Source organism: Microtus pennsylvanicus, chromosome 1 (genome assembly GCF_037038515.1).
Source record: "Microtus pennsylvanicus isolate mMicPen1 chromosome 1, mMicPen1.hap1, whole genome shotgun sequence".
Classification (NCBI taxonomy): Eukaryota; Metazoa; Chordata; class Mammalia; order Rodentia; family Cricetidae; genus Microtus; species Microtus pennsylvanicus.
In genome coordinates, this window is record NC_134579.1 from 148,734,944 (window position 1) to 148,759,320 (window position 24,377).

The 24,377-nt window shown below is 37.6% G+C and overlaps 2 pseudogenes; both read right to left on the reverse strand.

Moving 5' to 3' along the window:
• Positions 1–8,394: 8,394 nt before the first annotated feature.
• LOC142842150 (vomeronasal type-1 receptor 4-like) lies at positions 8,395–9,336 on the reverse strand (annotated as a pseudogene).
• A 12,673-nt stretch (positions 9,337–22,009) lies between these two features.
• LOC142837428 (vomeronasal type-1 receptor 4-like) lies at positions 22,010–22,902 on the reverse strand (annotated as a pseudogene).
• Positions 22,903–24,377: the final 1,475 nt, after the last annotated feature.

The window sequence follows — 24,377 nt, forward strand, 5'->3', positions numbered from 1 at the left end:
GTCTGCAGTGCTTTGTAAATTCTGGCTATTAGTTCTTTTCCTGAATCACTACTAATAAAGAATTCCTCTCTTTTTAGAAAATGTCGGTGTCCTCTCCTTATAGTTTTCTGTACTGTCTAGAAACTTTATTTTTAATTTTATTTAGTATCATCTATTGGTATCTGGGCCTAGGTAAATTTTTTTTTGTATTATTTAAGGTATATTCTGAAAGTCACAGCATACTCCCAAAATCTTAAACAATATTTCCTATTCTTTCATTTAATCGTTTCAGTTTTATTTATTTTTTTTTAAATTAAGTAATTATTTTTTTCAGAAAGTATCTCAATAAGTAACCATTGCTGGCCTGGAATTCACTATGGAGACCAGGCTGGCCTGGAAATCACAGGGATTTAATGATCCTACCTACCGTGTGCTGGTATTAAAGATGTATGCTACAACACCCGGCTTTATTTCAGTTTTTAAATTAAGGTGTTTGATACATTTTTAAGAGAAAGCAATAGAAATTAGAGAAGAGAAGACAAAGGCATAAAATTGTTAAAGTAGGCAAGAAAAAAGTCTAAGCATCCATATTTTTGGATTACATGTTTCTGCTTGTAATAGAATCTATAATTCACGTTGAATTGCTTTGATATAACAAATACAGAAAAATTACCAGAACTAAAACCAATATAAAAACCTAAAGTGTACTCTCAGTGGAAGAAATTATAAGAATATATCATTTTTTGTAGCTCCTAAAAAATGAATACCCTTAAACAAAAGAAAAAACCCTCCATGCTTAAAACTTCAAGACACTAAGAAATTAAAGAAATATTAGATGATGACGTTTTTTCCGAGATAGGTTTCTCTGTAGCTTTGGAACCTGTCCTGGAACTCACTCTGTAGAACAGGCTAGCCTCGAACTCACAGAGATCTGCCTGCCTTTGTTTTGTTTCCCGAATGCTGGGATTAAAGGTGTGCATCACCACTGCCCACGTAGATAAAGAAAATTTAATGGTTTCGGTTTGGGAGGATTAATATGGTGAAGGACATGTATTATCAAAATTAAACAACATCCCCTAGGAACTCAAAGGCCATGATAGCCAGGGAAGCAGGCAGGCTGTCTACAGACCTTCACCTTTTCCTTGGATCCTCCAAATCCAATTAGCCAGACCTATTCTTACCTCTTCTGCAAACCACTTGCCTAATCCTCACGTCTCCATTGCCCCCATCTCCTTCCATTGTCTCACAGAAATCAGCTCCTAAATCCCTTCCCCAAACTCATTGCTCTATTCAAGGCCTCAACTTCAGCAGGCCTTCCCTGGGTACCCACAGGCCACTGGAGCCAACTCTCAAGCAGAACACATACTGTTGCCTCTGCTTACAACCTCCCCTCATTCTCAGGAGATTAAATAGATCTTGGTAAAAGCACCCTGATTCCTCCCTCAGTAACCTCCTCAGACCCTCTTCTGTCTTACTCAGTCACCATACCTAAATGTGAAATCACAATAGTTTGGAAGACATTTTACCTTGTATCCACAGTGGACACACCTATCAATACTTCAGAAGAATTTTCTTACAGGGAAACAAACAGGCACCATACTCTCCTAAGAAACAGAGGAAATAGAGACCAAGGAACAAAAAAAATCTTCCTAACAAAGACAAGACCACACATCCGCACCTAGAATCATAATTTCCTAAACCAATTGCCGAAATGCCAGCAGAGATCATGATCAATATTTGCCAGAACAAAATGTCATGAGAGCATAACAAAACTTCTGTAGCTGGCCGTGAATATTTCAACATAGAAAATGGACAAGGACAAGATCATAATATAGCCTTTATGAATAAAATAGTGCTCCTTTCTGAAGGAATTAATAAGTCTCATAAAGAAATCTATGAAAATGCAGTGGAAAGAAATAAAGTAATTTACTACTTGAAAATGGAAATGGAATCAATAAAGGACACCCAAACTGAGGGACATCTGGAAATAAAAAAATTTACAAAGCCAAACAGGAAACTCAGAAGCAGCCTCACTAACAGAGTAAAACATATGTTAGAAATTATGTAATATGTTGAAGACACCATTGAAGAAACAAACCTGCTCTTCAAAGAAACTGTTATTTCTTTAAAAAATATTCTGGCATAAAAAACCCCATCAAGGACATTTTTAACACTATGATAAGACCAAATCTAAAAATAATAAAAATAGATGATGAAGAATAACAAAGTGTCAAAGGCACAGAAAGTATGTTCAGCAAAAACCTACAAGAAAATTTGCCTAACTAAAGGAGGAGATGCTTATGAAAGTAATAGAAGCATACAGAACATCAAAGAAACTGGAGCATACAAGAAAGTCCTTTGGGCACAAGTATTCTAAACAGTAAATGGACAGATAAAGAAAGAATATTAAAAGCAGCAGATGGAAAAGATTAAGAAATGGAAGGCAGAATTGCTAGAATAACACCTCATATGGCTGAGTTGGGGGAGGGACAGAAAGGGAGGGCAATGAAAGTGATATCTTGATAGACAAAGCCATTATAGGGGTAGGGAGAGACCTAGTGCTAAAGAAATTCCCAGGAATCCACAAGGATGACCTCAGCTAAAACTACTAGCAACAGCTGACAGCCTTCCCCCCACCCCAATCTGGCCTGCCTCTGTAATCAGATTAGGGACTACTCTAACTGGCATCACCGAACCTACATCCATTAACTGATGAAAACTGATGTAATAATCAGCAGTCAAGCACTAGGCTGAGCTCCTGGAATTCAGTTGAAGAGAGATAGAGAGGAATCATATGAGGAAGGGGCTCAAGATCATGATGGGGAAAACTAGAGACAGCTGGCCCAAGCTAGTAGGATTTTGCACACTCTTGGTTGACAGCTGGGGAGCCTGCATGGGACCAAACTAGTCCCTCTGATGTGGAAAGCAGTTGTGTGGCTTGATCTGTTTGTGGAGCACCTGGCAGTGAGACCAGAACATATCCTGGGTGCATGAACTGGTTTCTTGAAGCCCATTCCCTATGGCAGGATACCTTACTCTGCCTTGATTTAGGGGGAAGGAGCCTGTTCCTGCTTCAACATGGTATGTCAGACTTCACTGATACCCCAAGGGAGTCCTTGCACCCCCTAAGGAGTGGATGGTTGTGTGTGATTGGGAAGTTGTGGGCAGGATAAAGCAAGGTAGGGGAACTGGGGTTGGTATGTAAATAAAAAATTGAAATAAAAACTATAACATCTCATTTCTTGATGGAGATTCTAAAAGCATGAACAAATGTACTAAACTCAGAGAGACCACAGACCAGACTATTAAAGGCAGCAAATTTGTAATTACCATAAGTGGGGAAAACTAGACATTTAATGATAAAACAAAATTTAAGCAACATCAAACTACAAATCCAACCCTACAGAGTGGTAAAAGGAAATTCCTATCCAAAGAGGCTAATTGCATCCAAGAAAATACAAGAAACAAATAATCCTAGACAAGCAAATACATAAAGGGTAAACATATACACATCAACCAAACAAACACTGTGGACTAACAAAATAAATGAAAATCAGTGTCTGTCCTTTTGCTGCATCTAAGAGACACATATTAACTTCAAGGACAGACATTAGCTTAGTGTAAAAGAATGGAAAAATATTCCAAAAAATGGGCCTAAATATAAACTGAATTAACCATTTCCATAATTGACAAAACGTTCTTCAAATCAAAACTAATTAGAGTAGATAGAGAAGGACACTATGTAATCACCCACCAACATCATATTTTATTTCTTAATATCTATGCACCAAATACAAGGGCATTCAAGTTTGTAATAGAAAGACCAGAATAACTAAAGCACATAGAGACACTTGTACACTGATAGTGGCACATTTCAGTGCTCCATTTCCACCAGGAAATTCAGACAAATTCTAGAGAGAGGCTAGAAATAACTTGACATTATAAAACAGATTAGCCTAATACATGTTTTAGAACATTTTACTAAAAGACAAATAATGTCTTCTTCTTAACATCTCATAAAACTTTCTCCAAAAGTGACCACAAATTTGGACACAAATCAAGTCTCAATGAATAAAAGAAATTGAAACAGCATCCTGTGGACTATGTAACCACCATGGATTAAAGTTGAGTATCAACAACAGAAATAAAAAAAAGATGAAAGACTCTTGGAAACTGAACAAATCACCACTGAATGAAAAATACTTCAAGACAAAAATTAAGACATTAAAGACATTCAAGAATTGAATGAAAATGAATAAACCGGAACCTAATCTTTTGAGGCACAATGTTGAAGGTTTTTAACAAGCCAGTTCTTAGCACTAACTGTCAATAATAAAACAACAACAACAAAACAAACAACAAAAGGAAACAAAAACAAATAGATAAAAAATAACAAAAACAAAATGGGGTGATCTCATACTAGAATTTTTAACAGCACACCTGAGAGCTTTAGAACACTGTTGACCGCTTTTGGGTGGGTTACTTAGTCTAGGGGTTGTAACCCACCCGGCAGTCAGTTCTTCTAGGGTCCCGGAGAGGCACTATCTGGAAGATATGAGCTGAGAGAGAGGAATGAGGCTATGCTAAGTTTATCAGAGACTCCCTTTATTAGAGATGGGGTACAGCTTATATAGGGTAAGGAGTTGGGGGGTGGGCACAGGGGCCTGGACTCTTGCCGCATAGTTCACGTTGGTCACGTGGTTCTCATTGGTCACGTAGCCCAGGAAGTCACAACTAGGAGATGACACACCTAGTTCCCTAGATAGTTTGGAATGTGGGGCGGGTTCCGCTAACAGATAGCTCTCCATTAACAGCCAAGTTGGGTGTGGGGTAGGCTCTGTCAATAGAAGGATTCCTAACACAATTAGGAGTGTGGGGTTCTCTGCAGACTCCCCAGGGTGATGGTTCCTGTAATGATTTTAGGAGGAAATTGGCTAAAAAATAACAAAAACAAAATGGGGTGATCTCATACTAGAATTTTTAACAGCACAATGAGAGCTTTAGAACACAGTGAAAAAATCACACACAAAAGGACAGACATAAGGAATAATCAAAATCAAGGTTGAAATTAATAAAATAGAATCAACAACAATACAAAAATTAGTAAAATAAAATATTGGTTGTTTAAGAAAATCAGTTAAATTTAAATTTACAATCCCCTTTCTAATGAACTAAAAAACACACAGAGAGAATATCCAAATTAACAAAATGAGAAATTAGAAATGGGACATAGCAACAGATCCCTCGGAAATTCTAAAAATGTGTTAAAAACATCTATGCTGCTGGGCGGTGGTGGCGCAAGCCTTTAATCCCAGCACTCGGGAGGCAGAGGCAGGAGGATCTCTGTGATTTCTAGGCCAGCCTGGTCTACAAGACCTAGTTCCAGGACGGGAACCAATAAAGCTATGGAGAAACCCTGTCTCAAAAAAAAATTCCAAAAAAAGTATAAAAACATCTATGCTACCACACTGAAAAATCTGAAGAAATGAATAACTTTCTCAATACATACTACTTACCAAAGTTAAATCGAGATGAGACAGATAATTATAACAGACTTATAAACAGCAATGAAAGAGTAATTTTCATAATGAAACTCAAATGTCTAAGAAACATTTGAAATGTTCAACATCCTTAGCATTCTGAAAACTGAAAATAAAAATTATTTAGGAATTCCATCAGAATGGAATGTCAGAACAAGTCAGAATGGCTAGGAACGAAAAACAAATAACAGCTGAGGCTGGGGAGGACTGGAGTAAGGGAAAGACTCTTCCCTTTCTAGTGGGAGTGAAAACTATTAAAATCAATATGGTGCTTCCACAGGAAACTGAGACTCCATCTACCTGAACATCCAGCTATTCCCCTCTTGGACATACACCTGAAATTTTCTTCATGGTACGACAGGTACACTTGCTAAAGTATGTTCATTGCTGCGCTGTTTATAATGCTCAGAAATTGGAAACAACCTAAATGTCCCTCAACATAACAATGGATGAAATGTAGTACATTTGTACAATGGAGTAATACTCAACTTTTAAAACAATGAGATCATAAAAATTTCAGGCTAATAGATAGAACTAGAAAAAAATCATATTTTGTGAGATAACCCAGAACCAGAAAAAAGATGGATATGGTATGTATTCACTTACAACTTGATATATTTTATATTATTGATAACCAATATATAATCCATAGATCCAGACAGGTTAGCTATAGAAGATGTTACTAGGAGATACCCATAGATCTCCTTAGGAGGGTAAAATTGGATAGATTTTATGGTGAACCCAAGCCAGGGGGAGGGGATGCACAAGAGTAAGATGATCAGATAGTAAGGAGGAAGGGAAAACGTTTTGAATGATAGATGAGGGGAGAAATATTTGGAATTGAATGGATTTTGTTGAGCATTATGAAATCCTAGTTCAGTGCAAAGTTCCTATAATACATTAATGTGATCCTAATTAAGTCTCCAAATAATGAGGGACAAGGAACTCCAATGGCCATCTTATGTCACCAATAAAAGTTCCAATATGGAGACAGATGTAGGTGGGTCTTCTTTCTATGTGTTACTTTCATACCAAGACAGATGAATCTTCCCAGTAAGCCACCAATTCTTTGGTGGTACACAGATTATTAGAAATGGGTTAAAGCAAGATATGACAGTTAGCCGAAAAGAGGCAAGGTATAATGGGCCAGGCAGTGTTTAAACGAATACAGTTTCCGTGTTGTTATTTCCAGGGCTAAGCTAGCCGTAAGGGAGCCGGGCAGGACGAAAGCAGGCCTGCTCACCTCATCACTACAGGAGACTTTGTTTTATTCAATTTAGTTGTTGTCCAAAACGGTCCCATGGGGTCTTAGCTAGGGTTTCTGCAGGTACAACCAAGCACCATGACAAAAGAGCAAGTTGGGGAGGAAAAAGACTATTTGACTTGTACTCCCAGATAATAGTCTGTCATCAGAATATGTCAGAATTGGAACTCAAGCAAGGCTGGAACCTGGAGGAAAGTGGTGATATACAAATATAAAGTAAGATAAAATGTGCCCTAATGATATTCTACTGAACGCATAGATCAGTGCATAATTCAGCCAACCTCAGTGAGGCTTCCTTTTACAGCAGATAGGAACAAATACAGACCCACAGCCAGACATATCACACACACACACACACACACACACACACACACACACACGAGAGAGAGAGAGAGAGAGAGAGAGAGAGAGAGAGAGAGAGAGAGAGAGAGAGAGTTCTTTGAACACACAGATCTAAATTAGCTGTCTCTATCAAATCTCTATCTCTTTTCTTACAGCTCAGGTAACTGTAAAGAAAAGAAAGGAGGAGTAGGGGAGACTTAGGGAACAGAGGACATAGGAGGACAAGACTCTGTCAACTGCACAAAGCTACTGTGAATTTACAGAGACTGAAGCAGTAGTCACAGGGACTATATGGTCTACTCAAAGTCCTCTGCCTATAAAAGATAACTTTTAGTTCATTACTTTTGTGTTACTCCTGAATGTGGAATCACATGAATCTCTGATTCTTGGGCTTTCTTTTGAGGCTTCTTTCTTCTTCTGCTGGCTTATCTGGTCCAGGTTCAATATGATGGTTTTTGTTTTATTTTATTATATTTGATTTTGTCATGTTATCTCTTAGAAGCCCGTTTTTTCTAATGAGAGATAGATTTAAATAGGAGAGCAGCTGGGTGGAACTGGGAGAAGTAAAGATAGAAGAAACTCTATTCAAATTATGTAGTATGAGATGAAAATTATATGTTTCATAAAAGGGAAGAAAAATGATACCTATCAAAACTTAATATGACCACAAAACATCTTTTATTTTTAATTGATTTGGGTAGAAGGTAGAGTATAGGAGTTATAATTTTGTCCTATGTGAGCAGAAGAGATGCCATCTTTACAGACTTTGTTGAGGACTGTTTCTACAAAGTGAAGACCAGCCACACAGTTTATTTCTGGGAACTGAAAGCATTTTATCTGGGAAATTATCACCGGAGTAGAATTCTAGCAGTTGCTATGGGACAAAGGCATCAGAAACACTATTGATGGCCTGCCATTTTTCAGTTTGCCTTGTAGTATTTCCAGTGTCTGTGTAGCAGCATCTAAGCAGTCCAGATTCCCCGACAAGATGAAATCCACAAGCAAGGCAGTCTGTTGGCAGCTTGCTTAGTAGCTTCTTTGTACATCATCTGAACAACGGTAGAACTCTACTGTCTGAAAGTAGAAGAGTGCAATGACCCAAACATAGTATGGTCAGCTCAGATAGGCTGCTAGTTCAACTAGCTGATAAAATTCCCATACTTATTTTGGCTAATCTTAAGAAGAGAATTTGCTAACTTGTTAACTTTCCTTATTAGTTTCTTATGGTGATAATTGAGTAAAATTTGGATGATGTGAAAAACTAATACATTACATAATTACAATAAAATGAGGAGAAAATTTAACTCTTAACCATGTCAAACTTAACCTGGATACAATGGAGTAATGACTTATAAGAATATAGGGTCCAAAACAGGGAAAACAAAGAGAAGTGAGATGAGTGATGTACATCACCCACCTACTGTGATTATACAAAAGAGCAATGCAGCCTCTCAATATAGTGGAGAGAGTATAAAATGCCAGAAACGTGCACACCAGTGCCAAGATATTCTGGATGGCTTTGGACTCAGGGCATTTGATCCTGGAACCATGAGAGCTGCGGATATGCTGAACCCTCTGCTTGTGTCCATACAGAGTAACAATCATAGATGTGCTGGACCAGATGATAAGCACAGCAAAAAGGAATTCAGGGCACATCACCAGTACTGCATAGAGTGAGTCATTGATTTCATCTGGCGCTATAGTAGAGCAATATCCAAAATCTCGATTTCTTGTTAGGTTTTGGCTATTTGTTTTGATAAATGTGTACATAAATAAAATAAAACGTATCAACACATAGAAGACCCAAAGTAAAGAAATGGACCAGCCAACACACTTTGTTTCTTTGACTTTATGATCCTTCAAACACAATTTCCTGGGACTGATGGTCATGGCCTGGAAGATACTCAAGAGGCAGATGGTACCCATGGATACATTTCGGGCAAACCCTTGAATGAACAATAGTAGCAAACATCCAAAATCATTCAAGGATGGCTTCAGCCCCCAAACTGCCATTGTGTGGGCCACTCCCGCAGAGAGAATGATCAAGGTATTTGCTGTCAATAGGTGCATGAGAATCAGATCTTTTGGCTTTAATGTATATTCTCTGTAGGAAAGGACTAAATAGTAGAACAGAAGAGAGAGATTTCCCATAATTCCAATGGTAGTTTGTGATAAAAAAATGATTCCGATTGCCAGTTTTCACACATCCATTCCAGCAAATTTCCTTAAGAATATGATCACAGCGTTTCTCAGGTGAAGTGATTAAGACAAATGATCAAGCTGGGTGTGAAGAAACATGCCATTAGTCACACAGCTATAGAATTTTGGCAGCAGTAGTTCCTTCCCATGTTTGTTACTATGCAATTCATCAATAGTTCAGAATGCAAATGTTGATGGGGCATAGATGGCAACTTTGATAAAAGATGCAACACTCAGTAGGATGGGATGTTAACCCATTGGAGAAAGGGAATGTGACTGGCAATGCAAACAAATACAATGTGAGACTCTGAGAAAATACTGATATTTGTTAGTCGTGTGTTAAAAGAAATCAACTTCAATAACAATCACAAAACTTAAATAAAGCAATTTGTTTTTACCCACACAATATTTTTATTGATTATTTGGAGGTTTCACATAATGCACTTGATGACATCACTTCCCCATATTCCCATGTCTACCCTTACTTCCTTATGACATCCCTCAATAAGAGAAAAAAAATATGATGTCCAATTTGTATTGCCTCTCTATTCACTGTACCATGGTCAGTTTAATTTAATAAAGCAATTCTTTTTTTTTGTTCTTCTCAAGAAAGGGTTTCTTTGTAGATTTGAGCCTATCCTGGAACTAGCACTTGTAGACCAGATGGACTCAAACTCACAGAGGTCTGCCTGCCTCTGCCTTCCGTGGGCTGGGATTAAAAGTATGTGTCACAATTTCTGGGCTAATAAAGCAATTATTAATGTACATCCCACCTACAATCAGAAGTCTATAAGACTAAAATTATAGTCTTGTAATAAGATAAAGTTTCCTCCCTCTTTCTCAGATGGGGCCATCTTTAATTTCACCTAAAATTGACCCTTCTCCTTTATGAAATGTCCCTTGTGAAATTAGCTAACCCCATTCTAGAGAAGTGGGCTGAAGTGCCACAGTTAATGGCACATTTTTAGATTCTGTAAAATTGCTTCCTTTCTTTCCTTTCTCTGACATTAATGATCAGGGAGCTGATTTTCTGGATTCTTTGCCTTTACAAGCTCCATGTAAAATGCATTCCAGGTGGTTCTCTGAGAAGGGTTTTTCTGTAGACAGTCACCAAACCTGCTAAATACACACTCCAAAATAGGGATTTTGGTCATACTTATTGCTCTTTGGATCTTTATCCCACAATAGTCTTAGATAATAAAATTTATTAAAAGCTCAAAATGGGATAGAAGGATGGGTCAAATAAAACCTTAGATCACATTGAATTATGTTCTAGCTTTTATAAAAATCACACCTCATAGATGTATACACATGAGTACACCCAAGTTCGGACTGTTAGAGAGAAGGGAACATTGTATGTGATGAAATCTCACAGAATGCAGAACAGAACAAAACTAAGCAAGATATGTTAGGAGAAATTGCAAGGAGAAGGACAATAGCTAATATATGGAAACTATTAGAAAAATTATCAGTGTCTCTATTGAAATTGTATCTTGGATAATTAGGCATCACTTTGAAATTTAGACTGGAAATGATAGAAAAGTAGGCAGCGGTTTAGACACGCCATCAGGGTTGTGAAATTGGAGTAAACGCTTAGGACACCATACACTAATCTCATGAGAGTAGGTGTCTACAAACCACTCTTAAACTGGATGAGATTCCACAGCAGAAGCAGACATGCCTGAACCATGTAGCCCCAGGGAGATCACTGTTGCCCCTCACACTCATGAGGCTTGCAGCGACAGTCAGAGGTTAATCAAGAGCTAGGGTAGAACTAGTAGTAAAGACTCAGATCTGAAGAATTTTAAACATAGTGGGGAGATTAGCTGAGACCTTAGTAACTATAAAATACAGTCTCTTATTCTCTATGCACTGCTATGTCGAATATCCTAGTGAATTACTGCTACAGAAATAGGACCTACTCTATTCAGCAATGCAAAAAAGTCCAAAATGACAGATACCACTATCCTAAGTGAGACTTTATAGCTTCTAATTCTGGAAATGTATGTTTATGTTGGAGTGAGTGTGGGTGGCATCCAGAAAACTTGAAAGGGGCCTATAAGAATGTCTCAGAGTAGGATCAAGAGGGTAAAACAGTATATGTGTTTTGAAAGTGAAGGAAGAAATTGTGTACATGGGACAGTATAAGCTGGGATGAGGGAAGAGAAATGGGGGATACAGAGGAGTTGATGCAATCAAAATCACAAGTATGAAAATGCCTTTAGGAAACTTACTAATTTGTAATCTAGGAAAACATAAAAATCCAAACAATATAAAAGTCAATATAAAGCAAAGTAATAAAATGTGAATAATACCAAGTTTTAGTATGGCTATAGAAAAACCTGGAATCTCATGCCCTGCAAATGTCTGTGAATGCCAAACATTGGAGAAAGGGTTACAACTGCTTATGTGGACCAAACATCATCATGTACACCAATAATCACACTTTAATTTCTTCAACATTCTATTCAGTATTTAACTATTCCAAGAAGAAGTAGTTTGTATACTTGCAATTTTATTTATGCCATAGATGATAAGTTATTTTAGAAGATGAAGTTGCATTTCCTTAATTTTTGAAATAAAAATGTACCTGCATCATTGTAACTTCATTCTTCTAACCCTTCAAGGTACCCATACAAACCCTTCCTTTCAAATTCATTATATCTGGCCTCTTTTTCTTTAATTGTTGTTACATTTTTATAATATATATATATATATATATATATATATATATATATATATATATATATATATCTATGTTGTCTATATTGCTATGCTTCCCAGTATGTATAACGTTACCAGTATGTACATGATTTTGGTGTTCACCATCTGATGCTGGATAATCAATTAGGTTTTATTTTTCCTACTCACAGCAATTCTGTCATTGTTTGTAGCTCTAATCAATAAGAAAAAATTCTCAATACAAAAGAAGTAGATAATCAAAAAAACCCACTGCTAATCAAAAGGTAAAAAACAGAAATACCATGAGTATTCAAAAAGCAGAAAACAAGCGAATGAATATGTTGTGCCAGGTTCTAGTTATACATCCATGATGCAACTCTTACAGGCAAGGCTCAGAAAATATTGTGGCAGGGGTGGCAGAAAAATTTTAGGAGTTGTAGAATGCATTTTCTAAAATGTTGGAAAAACTATATCCTTGAAGTCTCAACATGGACACCTAAACAAATCTCAGTAGTGGCAGCAACATACATGCTCACATGGGGAGGGAAATTCCAAAAGGCCTCAGTTACCCCTCGTTGAAGAATAACCACACAACTGAGCTTAGTTTTTACATCATTCAATAACTATTATGGAAATATTTACCAGTAGATTTCCCAGGCATGCCCAGTGGCAGGCCATGATCAATTAACTGATAAAAATAAACTATAATTCTACATACCAAATATGACTTTGGAAGATCCCATATCATCTCAGTTATGGGAGAAATGTGTGGCTGATGCTAGACAACACGATTGGTATGCACAGAGGTCAACATGAAACAGAGATCTTACAGTCACTATGACCAATGTGATCATTGAGGGTTCAGCAATGTGAGAGAAGTGTGTGGAGATTTTGCTATGCTAGAGGAACACACCATGTCTCATAGCATGTAGGAACAAGAGGCTGAGCTTCATTGGAATCAAACATTCATTGGAAACATGGGGAACAGCATCATCTGTAGGTGACTAAGCAACTGGAAGAAGATGATCTAAAAACCCAAACTCAGTCACAGATGTACTACAAAGACCTTGAAAAAATGGAGAAACTTCCAAGGAAATCAGTAGAAGCCTGCAATTGGGGTTGAGATGAGGCTTTCAGGATTAGATAAATGAAGATACAGTGTGTCTTTTGCAAAAAGAGGGGACTCTTACAGGAAGAGGAAAAAAAAGATGCACATTCCAGAGTCCTCCGGAGGCAGCAGTTACTATGGAGAGAATGGAGGAATGGAGGAAGAAAGTAGTTGTCTGTATTTCAGCACATGTGATACACAGGGATTGGGAAAGGAGCCCAGAAATGAAGAAAACCAAAAGGAAACAGTCAAACAACAAAACTTTTGGAAATTGATGGCTGAAGAAAAGATAGATTATGAGAAAGTCAAGGAGTTGAAAAAGTCATTTTGGACAAAATAAAACATGATACTGAGTGCAAGCAAAGTCGATAATTCAACACACTCAACATCAAAAGGCAGAGATGAATACGTTAGTTTATGATTGACAGGTCATCCCCCAAACAACCACTAACAGTATTGGTCCTTCAGGATCTGAATCCCATCCATTTTACAAACCAGCATAGTGTCCCTTGTCACTTCTCAAAACTAGGTCCTCTCTCAAAGGATTCAATAACAAGTAGTAAAAAAAATATGTCTTGAAAATGGTCGTTCTGTAACCAATACGACTAAATAATACAAATTGCAACCCACACTGGTTGTTTTCTTGCTATGTAGCCATCTGATGTAGAATATATTACTGAGATTATATGTACTAAGAAAACTTCAAAATGTACTGTCAAATAAAAGGAAAATGTAGGCCAATCTCTTAAATGTCTGTTCCCTATAAAAATACAACAAAGGTCTGATCTTGCTAAATTAGTTAAGGATAACTGATGAGAATCTTATGATATTGATTTTCCTGTTCTATTGTATTTAATGATTGCTTTACCTGTAAAATTCCTCTAAGATGTATGATGATGGTTTTTGCTTCAGCAGTAGGAAAAATTCATCATAAACATATAGGAAAAGAGACAGGAAGGAAGGAAGACAAAAAGAAAGAACAGAGAAAGAAAAGAAAGAAAGACAGATAAGATAGAGTGAGATAAAGAGAAAGACAAGACTTACTTGCTCATGTTCTCCCTCATTCTGCTCTTCATTTGGACCTTGGGAGCTCAGTCAGTGCTCCAATGTGGGTCTCTGTCTCTATCTTCATCCATTACCAGATGAAGGTTCTATGGTGATATGCAAGATATTCATCAGTATGGCTATGGGATAAGTCCAGTTCAGGCACCCTCTCCTCTGCTGCCCAGGCACCTAGCTGGGGACATCCCCTTGGACACCTGGAAACCCCTCTAGAGCCAAGTCTTTTGCCAACCCTAAAATGGCTCCCTTAGTTAAGTTACCTTCTTTCCTGTTCCCATATCCACCCTTCCTCAAACTCAACCATCCCATTCCTCCAAGCTTTCCCCAGTCCTCCCCTTCTCCCTTCTCTCTCCCCATTTCATCTTTCCCCCACCCCACTCCCACCCCTCTGCTCCCAACTTTTGCCTGCCTATCTTGTCTACTTCCAATATACAGATAAATACATGTTTTTCTTTGGGTTCACCTTCTTATTTAACTTCTCTAGGATCACTAACTATAGGCTCACTGCCCTTTGTTTATGTCTAGAATCCACTTATGAGTGAGTACATACATTCCTCTTTTTGGGTCTGGGTTATCTCACTCAGTAAAGTGTTTTCTATTTCCATCCATTTGCATGTAAGATTCAAGATGTCATTGTTTTTACCCCTGAGTAGAACTCCAAAGTGTATATGTGCCACAACTTCCTTATCCATTCTTCTATTGAGGGGCACCTAGGTTGTTTCCAGGTTCTGGCTATTACAAATAGTGCTGCTATGATCATAGTTGAACAAATGCATCTCTTGGGTATATTGCCAAGAGTGGAATTGCGGGATCCTGAGGTAGGTTGACTCCCAGTTTCCTGAGAAACCGCCACACTGATTTCCAAAATGGTTACACAAGCTTGCATCCCCACCAACAATGATGAGTGTTCGTCTTACACTACAACCTCTCCAGCATAGGGAGAACATGAGCAAGGAAGTCAGGACCTCGAGGGGTATGTCTACCCATGGAGATGGTGGGACTGATCTAATGGGAGCTTACCAAGGCCAGCTGGACTGGGACTGAATGAGCGTGTGATCAAACCAGACTCACTGAATGTGGCTGACAATGAGGGTGGACTAAGAAACCAATGATAATGACACCGGATTTTGATTCTACTGCATGTACGGGCTTTTTGGGAGCCTAGTCTGTTTGGATGCACACCTTTCTTGACCTGGACAGAGGGAGAGCCTTGGACTTCCCACAGGGCAGGGCACCCTGACTTCTCCTAGCACAGAAGAGTGAGGCAGAGGGGGCAGTGGGACGGAAATGGGAGGATGGGAGGAGGTGGACATTTTTTAAATAAATAAATAAAAATAAAGTAAATAAATAAACCTTCAAATAAAGATGCAAAAAGAGAAAGACAAGAGAAAGAGGGGGAGAGAGAAGGTTTGGCTTAAATAATTTTGAGAACGAAGTTGGTGTCTGTAAACAAAACTCATGGAATTACAGTTTGAGTCTGTTAATAGTCATAAACACTATCAAGTATTTGTGAATACTGGTGTTGACTAATGAGTGAGTTCACTGAAAGGTTGAGAAAAAAATATCACAAACATGTTCTTTATATTTTTGCTGCTCCATAAAACCATCATAGATGTAGGATATAGGACATCATTTAGGATGCAGAATTTGAAAGGAAGATCAGGGGAAAATGTAATGTCATTGCCAGCTTTGTTTCTTTTTTGCTTGTTTCTTAGTTCTTTTTTATTTTTGTTTATATTTGTTTCTGAGAAATTGAGACTCAATATAGACCTGACACTTGCTATGTACCTTGCTGACAATGAACTCACAGAGATCCTCGTGTCGCAGCCTCTTGAGTACTGGACTAAAGGCAAGCAACAACAAAACAAGATCCTTGGAAACAGTTTGGAGTTCTAAATATGATTATAATAGATGTAGGATATGATATTGATTAGGATACATATTGTCCAAGAATTGCCAAGTGAAAACCCAACATTGCTGGAATTTTTTTAGAATTCTACACACCTGGAGTTGTGCTTTCCGACATGTGAGATTTATTTCCAGGAAGATGGTGGCATTGGACCAATTCAACCACATCTGTGAGGATGGAAAGTATTACTTACAATTTCTTCCAAGATGCTTCATTTTAAGAGTTGCTGTGGCCATTGATACTCCTTGAATAACAATGACCAAGAAATATGTGTACCATGTTCTTGAGAATTGAGTATTTGCATATCTATCTGCACTCAATTGTGTGAGGTAAGAAGCAATACTAATGAAAAGAAGCAATAACCAACATCTATCACACTGTGAGACTGCTCCTGTGTTCAGATCTGTGAACTCACTCTGACCAATTTGAAAACAGGTGCTTTTATTCAGAGCCATAGAAATCTGCACACGAAGAAGAAGTGTGGTCAAATCTACAGAAATCCAATATCCTTATTGGTAAATATTCACTTTGTTTTATATTGTTAAGAGTTACCTGTATAATAGAAAATATAATTTTAAAACAATTTATTTTATTGTGCGCATATCAATTTGTATCGCTCATATTCTGAAGCCTTTCTAGCCTAACCATGTTTCATGGTGTGCATCAACACATATATAAAATCAAATACTATTATGGAGGTCACATGATTTGATTCCCACCTTAATAGTGAACACAGTCCTATCCTATTCAGTAAATAAAGCTACCTTGCATGAGTTCAGGATCGTCAATTGTGCTTGAGTATTTTATTTGATCTTTCAGGTTCTCATGTTCACTGACATATCTGCCAGATATATCAACCTGACCTTCATAACCCATAAAAGCCAGGCAGTCTGGGATTTATTAATCTCATATGTACCTTCTTGTTCTTGAAGAGAGGGGTTAAGCTGCTGTTCTCAATTTCCCTGCTTCTAAAGTTCTCACAGTGATTGCATCAGACCCACTTTTCAGTTGCCATATGATCCCTGTTATAAGAGACTTCCTTATTCTGAAGGATTCCCAGGACATGCAGTTCAGATACAGCGTTTTGCCTATTTTCATAGTATTTGTTACTGTGCCATGTTAAAAACCTTATGCCTATACTCATTCATAGATTTTCCATTTCTATGGATAACAGCATAGATTTTAAGGCTGTTTTCTATTGCTTCATTTGTATGTTTCATCTGTAATCTCTTCCTCTTGCATCCTGAACATAGCAAGTATCAATAGGTGTGAAATTTTAGTACCTAAGTGTATAAAAATCCAACAATGGCAATGATTGAGGAGTCGCTCCTCTTTCAGTTCCACTTTCGGGATGGGACTTAGAAACACAAGGGGAAAGCAACTCTTCCCACCCACAAGCTGTTTGTGTCTTAGTGGACACTGAAGGAGCCTGAACATGGCTTGTGGGGTGCTAGCACAGTCACCTCAGCCTGTGCTCACATACTTATTCTTAAACATACTCCGGTCCATATGCAGTTTGTGTTCCCCACTTGTTGTTTTATCTACTTCTTTGGTATTATGTTGTATGCTTTTATCTGTAGAAGTTTTTATTTGTGGGGACTGGAGTGATGGCTCTTTGGTAACAGACACTGAACGCTATTGCAGGGGACCTGGGATTACTTCCCAGTACCTAGAGGGTGGTTTAAAACTGCCTACAACTGTAGTTCCAAAGAGTCTACACATCCTATTTCATCATCTTTGGGCAGTGCATACTCAAAGTGTGCATATATACATGCCAGGAAAATATTCATGCACACAGAAAACAAAATAGATAATAAATCATTTTACACACAAGTTTTCATTTTGTCATAAAGTCTTATTTCAACAGTCATATGACAAGTACAAATTAAGCTTTCCATATTTTACTAAAATACAGTGCTTTAAGTGTGTTCTGATGTGACAGAAATTTGTTCCTTCCCAGTTTCATTTCATGAGCACAAGATGGACTAGCTGTTTAAGATACTCCCAGAAAGGTGAATTTTTATCATTGAAGTACAACTCTAGAGTGAAAACTACAGATGAATTAATAACACTATTACTCTGTACAAATTACAACATGACATACGTGTGCATAAGAACAAAATTAAGTTTCTAAAATCTTTTATTTAAAATTCTGAATATATCTGATGCTTCCTATGCTGATGATTGAAATATAACCTTTACAATGCACTCAAATAGAGGAGATACATATGGAAAACCTACAATGGAATCTGAAAATAGTGAAAACTTAAGCTTTATACAAACTGAAATAAAGAACAAAGTGTGGATACAAAAGAGGTGAGCGATAGAGCCCCGAACCTCCATGCACAATGCCCAGCGTCACATTAGCAACAAAAATAAGTAGTTTGAAGGTCTGGCTTCAAGTTATGCTTAATATTTGAGTATGAGTAAACCAGGACACATTTGGAAATGGATTTTATTGCCTGATACTCATACTGCTACTCTTCCCTTCTGTGTCATCTCTCCAAGTTCAAAGGGAAAGTTCCAATAGTCATTGTACCAGTGTAACTCAATGTGGACACAGTTACTGCCTCTGAAACTCATAAATTTACTCTTATGTATGAATACATTTTACTTCAGCGTCAGAATCACAATGTGCAACTTCTCATGGTTGTGTGTTTCTTATGTTACGTTTCCATTGTAAAGTTTAATATGGGTGTGAAACCCAAATAAGTTCTCTTATAATTATAGTACTACCAAAGTTAGTGTACACATCATGTGAGGTGAGATAAATTATAATATTTACTTATTACAATAATTATTTATTATCTTCACAGTTTGGGTTTTTTTACTCTAGTGTTAGCCACAGTCACTCTCAGTTCAGGATTTATATGAGAACCACAGTGACTGGAATAAAATTAGGAACACTTCCATCTTTCTTACCTACCTCTCAGCTATCTAATAATATTTGTGCCCTCCGACTCTGTTCCACAGATCTACTTCTACATCAGATTCCTATTAAGAGACACAAGCATGTACGTAGGCCTCTTCAATCCTGGTTCAGCAACACACTTTAAAGTAAAAAGTACTCACTCTGTTTTGGTGTGCTCAGTGTACAAATTCTGAATTCATTAAAATCAGCAACGTTAGAGAGGAAGGGAACTCAAGCCTGAGATAAAGGTTTGAGACTCTCTGACCTCACCTCCCTACAGAATGACAATTTTCATGTCATCTGCACTGGCAATGACAGTGTGGCTTTGGGAGACAAAACCATTTATGAAACCTTTTCCATTTGCTAATTAAAATATTCTTAAGAGCCCTTCATGAATATCTATATCGAAACAAGGTGTGTTGAAGTCTAATTAAGTTTTCATGATCCCTGAAGTGTGACCAGGTCTCCAATGTTTAGGCGCTAGAAACCTTGAGGTTAGATTCAGGACATATATACAGAATTCTCTATGCATCATTGGATCTAGGCTTTTCCAACTTCTTCCCATAAAGATACACTCAGTTCTTTTTAAAAGATTCAGAATATTTACTACTTAACATCACTTTGATTATTTTATATGGGCATAGGGGTTTTAGTTAAGTTCATGCCCCATGATATCCTTGCCACGCCCCCCAGACTATTTCCTCCAAATGTCACATGTTTTAAAAACAAAACAAAACAAACAAAAACATCCACTGAGGATACTTATTAATATTAGTATGTACCTAGTGCAGGGGCATTCATGACAGCATAGATAGCCTCTCAAAGTTCAGATCTTCTTCAAGGGAATATGACCCATCCTTTCACATAAATCATGAATTGCCAATAGCTCTTCAGCCAGGAGTGGGACATGCTGACAACCTGTAATCTGGGGTTTTTCTAACTTGATCATTTGTAGGTTTTGTTCATACTTCCATACAAATAAATTCACAAATGCAAGTGCCCTGTTATGTCTGCACAATCCTTAGAATCATCTACCATAAGAATGATTCTAACACTCATTTTGCCTCTTCTTCCATGATGATCCCTAATTCAAGGAAGAAAGAGTTGTGATATAGATATTCCATTTTTAGCTGGGCCCCCTGGAGTCTCTTATTCTCAGCACCTTGAATGACTATAAACCTCGGTAGTAACCACCAGATGGTGCAAAAAGCAGCTTCTCAGATGATGATTGAGTGTTGAACTAACCAAATGGCACACAGATAACAGCTTGGGGCCAGTTTGTTACTAAATCCATTTAGCATAATAATAGTACTAATTTATTTTAGAGGGTTTGGATTTTTCCCAAACATATTTTCTTGTATCTGACATTGGTTCCAGGTATGGCTTCCATCTTGGGAAGTGGGCCTTCAACTCACTACTAAATTGGTTGGTTATACCCATGATGTTCATGAAAATATTGCACCAGGATTCTTGTTATAGTTCTTAAGGTTTTCACCTAGGTAAAGTTTATAACTTTACATCCAGCACTGAGAAAACTATCCAATCGGGCTGAAGCTTCCAGATAACTACTAGTTTCTTTCTCTATGGTCTATATCTCCATTACATGGTATCTTCAGCAATAAGTTCATACTATCTAGAGAGCCTACGCCCATATAATCACATGGTTCTCACATTGTTCTAGATTGTGTTCAATTTATTTTGTTACTGTCAAATACCTAGCTTTCCCATTTTAGTGTAGTCAGTCAAATCTGAAAAGAATTTCTAATGAAGTAGGACTCAAAGAAAAAGTACAATATCATAACTAACAAGAAGATCATTAAAATCTTTAGTATAATATTATATAATAATTTCTAATATTAGAGTAACTATTCAGAGAAACATGACGAATATGTACCTACTGGTCAAACCAACATTTCAAATCTATTTTTTGAATTTTTCAAATTTAACTATAATTACGTAATTTTTCACAGAGACTGAAGCAGTAGTCACAGATCCTTCATGGTTTGTTCTAAGCCCTTTAGATTTGTGAGATCTGGATACAGAAACACATGAGTTTCTGATTCTTGACTCTCTTCTTGAACTCCCTTTTTGTTCTCCTGGCTTGCCTTTTGCACTGTTGATATTATGGCTTTAGTTTTATCTTACTATATTTATTTTTTGTGCTTTTTCTGTTTTTAATCAGAAGCTTGTTGTTTTCTAATGAGAGATCAGAAGGGATCAAATGGAAGAAGAGGTTGGTGTAACTAAAGGGAAAAGAAACCGTGCTTAGATAATATAGTATGAGAAATGATCTATGTTGAAAAAGGGAAAATAGTATTTCATAAAATTGAAGATTACCTCATAAACATCATTTATTTATAATGGAATTTGGAACGTGGTGAAAGATAGCAGTCATATCATTTTGTCCTATGTAGCAAAAGGGGGTGCCTATCTTCAAAGACTTTTTGAGGATGGTGGTTATAAGGTTTATAACAGCCATATAGTATTTTTTCTGGGACAGTGGAAATCAAAATATCTGAGAAATCATCACTGAAGATTTTTGGTCCTGGAGTATGCTAGAGCAGCTGTAATGGGACAAGGGCCAACTGAATCACAAGTTTATGGCCAGCCACGGTTCCAGTTTGCCTTGCAGTTAGAGTGCTTGATCCATAAGGTGTCTTTGCAGCAGTAAACAAGAAGCCAAGGGTCCCTGACAGGAGTCCATAAGAAAGGCAGCTCTATTGGAAACAAGTTACTGGCTTTGTTGCACGTCATATGGGCAATGGAAAAACTGCTATTGGAAAGCTGACCGCTCAAGTGGGCCAACAGAGTATGATTAGTTCTTGTAGACTCCTAATCCAGTCATCTGGAAAAAAAATCCCACTTTCATTATGGATAGTCTTAGGAAGACAAGGTGATAAATCCTTCACTTCTTTTATTGATTTCTTATGGGAAAATTGAGTAAAGTTTGGATCAAAATAAAGCTTATATTTTACATAGTTATAATAAAATTAGGAGAAAAATATTTTCATAATCATACAAAACTGAATATGGACAAAATTGAATAAAAAAGGGTCCAAAACAGGGGAAACAGAGAAGTGAGTCAAGAGTTGTACACCAACCACGAGTTATGGTTATACAAAAGAGCAATACAGCCTTGAAAGATGGTGGAAAGAGTATAAAATGCCAGGAAGGCAGAAACCAAAACCAGGGTGTTTTGCATGACCCTGGTCTCAGGAGATTTTCTACTGAAACCATGAGAGCTGCAGATATGTTGAAATCTTTGCTTGTGTCTGTACAGAATGACAATCATGGAGGCAAAAGAGCAGGTGATGAGCCCAGCAAAAAAGAACTCAGGGAACATCACCAAGGTTGCAAAGAGTACGTCAATGATTTCATTCCACACTACAATAGAGCAATATCAGAAATCCCGATTTCTTGTTATGTTCTTTCTCTTCATTTTCACAAATGTGTACATAAGGAAAATGAAACGTGTCAACATGTAGAAGACTCAGAGAAAAAAAGGGAGCAATGAATATACTATGTAGCCTTGACTTTTTGGTGGTTCAAGCATGTTTTCCTGGGGTTGATGGTTATGGCCTGGAAGAAACTCAAGAGGCAGGTGGTGCCAATGGACACGCTTTGAGAAAATCCTTGAATGTACAATAGGAGCTCACATCCAAAATCATTCAAGAACTGCCTCAATCCCCAAAATGCCATTGTGTGGGGTACTCCTGCAGAGAGAATGATCAAGGCATTGGCTACCATTAGGTGCAAGAGAACCAAATCCATGAGCTTTAATGTGAATTTTCTGAGGTAAAGGACTATATAGTAGAACAAAAGAGAGAGATTTCCCAGAAGTCCAGTAGTAGTTTGTGATAAGAAAATGATTCTGATTGCCATATTCCAAAAGTTCATTCTAATTCAATACAATATCCTCAAGAATACAGCTGCACTATTGCTAAGATCTAATGAATAATGTCAAGTGATTATAGTCAGAAATGAGGAAAGTTGCCATTAACTCCATGGAGTTATGGAGAGTCTGAATCTGGGGATCCTTTAAAATTAGAAGTTCAAGGCCAGCCTAGAACAAACAAAGATACCATATCCCCAGAAATTTAACAGGAGTTAAAATTATTTTCCATGTTTTTTGTTTTGTAATTTCTCAGTACTTCAGAATGTAAAGGTTGGTGGAAGGATAGTCATCATGTTTCCTAGAAAATGCAAAACTCTGGATAATGGCATGTTGGGCTATTTGAAAATGAAATGTGAACGATACTGTAAATAAACTTCTATATAAGTCTTTCAGGATATATTTATCCTTGTTAGTCATATTGTAAAAGAAATTAGCTTTAAGAATAGCACAAAACTAAAGTAAAGCAATACTTATATCTTTAGTGAGCTCTCATTAGATAAGTCGCACCATCTCCATGGGTAGACGCACTTATCACAGTCCTGACTTCCTTGCTCATATTCTTCCTACTTCTGCTCCTCATTTGGACCTCGGGAGCTCAGTCCAGTGCTCCAATGTGGGTCTCTGTCTCTATCTCCATCCATTGCCAAATGAAGGTTCTATTGTGATATGCAAGATATTCACCAGTGTGGCTACAAGATAAGGCCAATTCAGGCACCCTCTATTCTGCTGCCCAAGGAACAAGCTGGGGACATTGGACAGCTGGGAACCCCTCTAGAGTCAAGTCTCATCCCAACCCTGAAATGGCTCCCTTAATTAAGACATCTACTTCCCTGCTCCCATTTCTACCCTTTCTCCATCTAAACCATCCCATTCTTCCAAGCTTTCCACAATCCTCCCCTTCTTCCTTCTCTCTCCCCATCTCTCCTTACCCCCAACCTACCGCCACCCCCATGTTCACAGCTTTTGTCTGGCAATTTTGTCTATTTCCAATATACAGGAGAATAATGATATGTTTTTCTTTGGGTTCACATTCTTATTTAGCTTCTCTAGGATCATGAATTAAAGGCTCAATGTCCTTTATTTATGGCTAGAATCCACTTATGACTTGAGTACATACCATATTCATCTTTTTGGGTTTGTGTTATCTCACTCTGTAGAGTGTTTTCTATTTCCATCCATTTTCATGCAAAATTCAAGGTGTCATTGTTTTTTTTACCACTGAGAAGAACTCTGAAGTATATATGTGACCTTCTTTATCCATTCTTCTATTGAGGGGCACCTAGGTTATTTCCAGGTTCTGGCTATTACAAACAGTGCTTCTATGAAGATAGTTGAACAAATGCTTTTGTAGTATGATTGGGCATCTCTTGGGAATAATCTCAAGAGTGGTATTGCTGGGTCCTGAGGCAGGTTGATACCAGTTTCCTGAGAAACCATCACACTGATTTCCAAAGTGGTTGCACAAGTTTGCATTCCCACCAACAAT